Genomic DNA, 2,776 nt, shown 5'->3' with positions numbered 1-2,776 from the left:
GTTTTTTTTAAATAATGTAATTTTTTAAAAATTAATGTATTTTTTAATGTACTTTTTTAATTTAAATAACATTATTGAATTTTCGCGTATCTGTGTCATAAATTTAATTCCGTATTTTGTGTGATTGTCAATTATTTATTTTATATAATTAGGAGTGATGTGGCTAAGCTATTGCTGGGCTATTTGCTTGTCCTAATGATGTGGCAGGAGGATTTTTGGTGCTGATAATGTGACATGAGGAGTTTGTGTCTAGGCTTTGACTGGGCTATTGCTGGGCGAAAGCCATGATGGAGGCTCTAAAGAAAGATAATACTAATAGTAATAAAATAAGGAAAGAGAATTAAAAAAAAGAAATAAAGAAAAGAAAAAGGGTCTTGGAATAGGATCAACACAGAAACTCTCTCTTCCACCTCTCCGTCCCTCTCTGTAATCTACCGTCCCCTCTGCTCTCCCTCCATTAAGCCCCCGCGCCGTCACCGAGATAGCTCCGGCGAATCCACCGTGATGCAAGTAGCCCACTCTGTTAACCCCAAATCCTAATTTTCATTAGCTCGTCTAATTTCAGAATTTGAGTAGTCACTCACTTCCCAAATTGTTGAAATTAGAGGTTAGATTCTTCCACAGCTTCCTTATTTTTGTTTTTAAGCGTAGTATTGATGTGAATTAAGGTGAATTCATGCCCCAAGTTGAATAGGAAGGAGAACCAATTTTGTCTTTTATTCTAGCTTTGGAATTTATGACTTTTAATTGAAAGTATTGATAAAATATAGTTCTATTATTGATTCCTTGCTTGGTTTGGGTATGAAAACAGAAATTAATTGTGGTTTTTGTAGGAGTCGAAAATTAGGGTTCATAGAATTGAGGGTTTTGTAGTTTTGATGCTTTTGTGTAAATTGACTTTGAAAATATGCAATTAAGGTCGTGTTATGATATAGTTTGTAACAAAATGATGGAAAAATCTGAGTTTGAGGGTAGTATGTGTGACCTTAAGCTCTTGATAGTGATTTTAAAGTTACCTTCTTGATGGCTTTGATATTCTATAAAGTTGGGACTGCCTTGTGATGAAGTTTGATGTTAATTTTTGTTCCATATTCAAGCCGAAAATTCTTAAAATGGATTTGGTTAAAGAGGTTTAGTTGTTGGTTGTTATCAAAAGGTTTAGAATTGAAGTTTTAGCTTCAAGATGTCAAAAATTTTGAGTTTAATTTAAAATAAAGTTGTTGTCCATATTTTCAGAATTAATTAGGTTTGTTTTATGGAGAAAAATGAAATTGTGAGGTTTATGTTTCGGGACAGTAGGGTATAACTTTCATTTTCTGAAGTTATTGAATAGCATTATCGAATTACTTCGCTTCTTTTTGCTATAAATGTAGTTAGGAATGTTTTAACTTGTATATATGTTTTAGTTGACTTGTTTTGTGATGAAGGAAATAGTATAGAAAGTGAACAGATAAATGTGATGATTCGATTTTACTTGTGTTTTAAGTGTTTGTTTATAATTTGTATATGTGATTGTTTGAAAAATTAGGTGAACTAAGTGCAAGCACAAGTGATAGGGGAAAGGGGCAGATGCAGGGTTGAGTAAGCAAGTAAAAGAGTTTTTGTTGACGTGTGCATGTAGTGTACGCGTATTCTAGAATTTAATGTTTTTAACTTTAATAAATAATATTAATGTGTGCTTATGTGATTTTTGTGCTTATATAATGGAGTTTAAATATAATTGTGGGAGACATGAGACTCCTTTAATTATATGTGATAATGTGAATTAATCGAATAGTGATCAATTCTGGTGTGGACTATATGTTTCAATGTGACATGACAGGGATGATGATATTGAAAGGTAAGATGGTGGAGATTGTTGGTGTTATATATTGAAGTTGTGAATAAGTATATGATATGCAAAGTGATGTAAAGACTTATATATGTTGAGCAACTTGAAAAGAGATGTGAAATATATGTGTTACGCCTCATTGCTTAAGTGAGTCATAGGGTATAGTTGGCATATCATAGGACAACAATACTGCACACATGATTGATCATTCGTCTTCTGGATAACCGAAGCGATGGTCTATATGATATGTTGATAGATGATATGTGCCCTATACGGGTAATGTATGACACATGCCTTACGATAGGCCATATGTTGATAGTATCTGATACATTTGTATATGACAAATGCCCTCGTTGGGCTACTTATAGGCATGCACAACGGTTCAGAACTGGCGGTTCCGGTTCATAAACCGGCGGTTCACGGTTCATCATATGCATGAACCGGAACCGGCCCGCCAAGGGTTCCGGTGGTTCCGGTTCCGGTTTAAAAAACTGCGGTTTACGTGGCGGTTCAAAACCGCCGGTTCCCGGCCGGTTCGGCGGTACGTCTAATATTTTTTTTTGCATTTTTTATTTGTTTATGTATGAAATGTGCGTAAATAAAATTCAAAAAAATACGATGAAAGTTGCAATTTTATTGAGATTACACGTTTACAACAATTACAAATCGAAAAAACCTTGAGGTCTTGAAGTCTTAAACAAAAATTTAAATAGAAACGAGATTACTAGTCAACAATGAAGCTAATTACAAAATACAAAAAAGACGTAGAAGTTCTTATAAAAAAAACTTATAAGTATATATACTCTTAATCGGCGAAGGAGATCTTTCTACATAACCAAATTAAGGACACCTTTAGCAATTCAACTTTAAATGTTGAGTTTAGTCTAACAATCAACAATTATAGTAGAATTGTCAAAAGTTTCCCGGATTTAGCCGTATAGAGAA

General features: G+C 33.6%; 1 long non-coding RNA gene across 1 annotated transcript; it reads left to right on the top strand.

The window, feature by feature from the left end:
- The first annotated feature begins 368 nt into the window (after positions 1-368).
- Positions 369-1,954, top strand: LOC121748142. The gene is made up of 2 exons (XR_006039399.1): positions 369-607; positions 1,529-1,954. It is a non-coding gene; the product is annotated as an uncharacterized LOC121748142 (long non-coding RNA).
- The last annotated feature ends 822 nt before the right edge of the window (positions 1,955-2,776 follow it).

The sequence above is a fragment of the Salvia splendens genome, chromosome 1 (assembly GCF_004379255.2).
Source record: "Salvia splendens isolate huo1 chromosome 1, SspV2, whole genome shotgun sequence".
NCBI lineage: Eukaryota > Viridiplantae > Streptophyta > Magnoliopsida > Lamiales > Lamiaceae > Salvia > Salvia splendens.
Note: the sequence above shows the minus strand (reverse complement) of the source record. Positions and strands in the feature narration are given on the sequence as shown.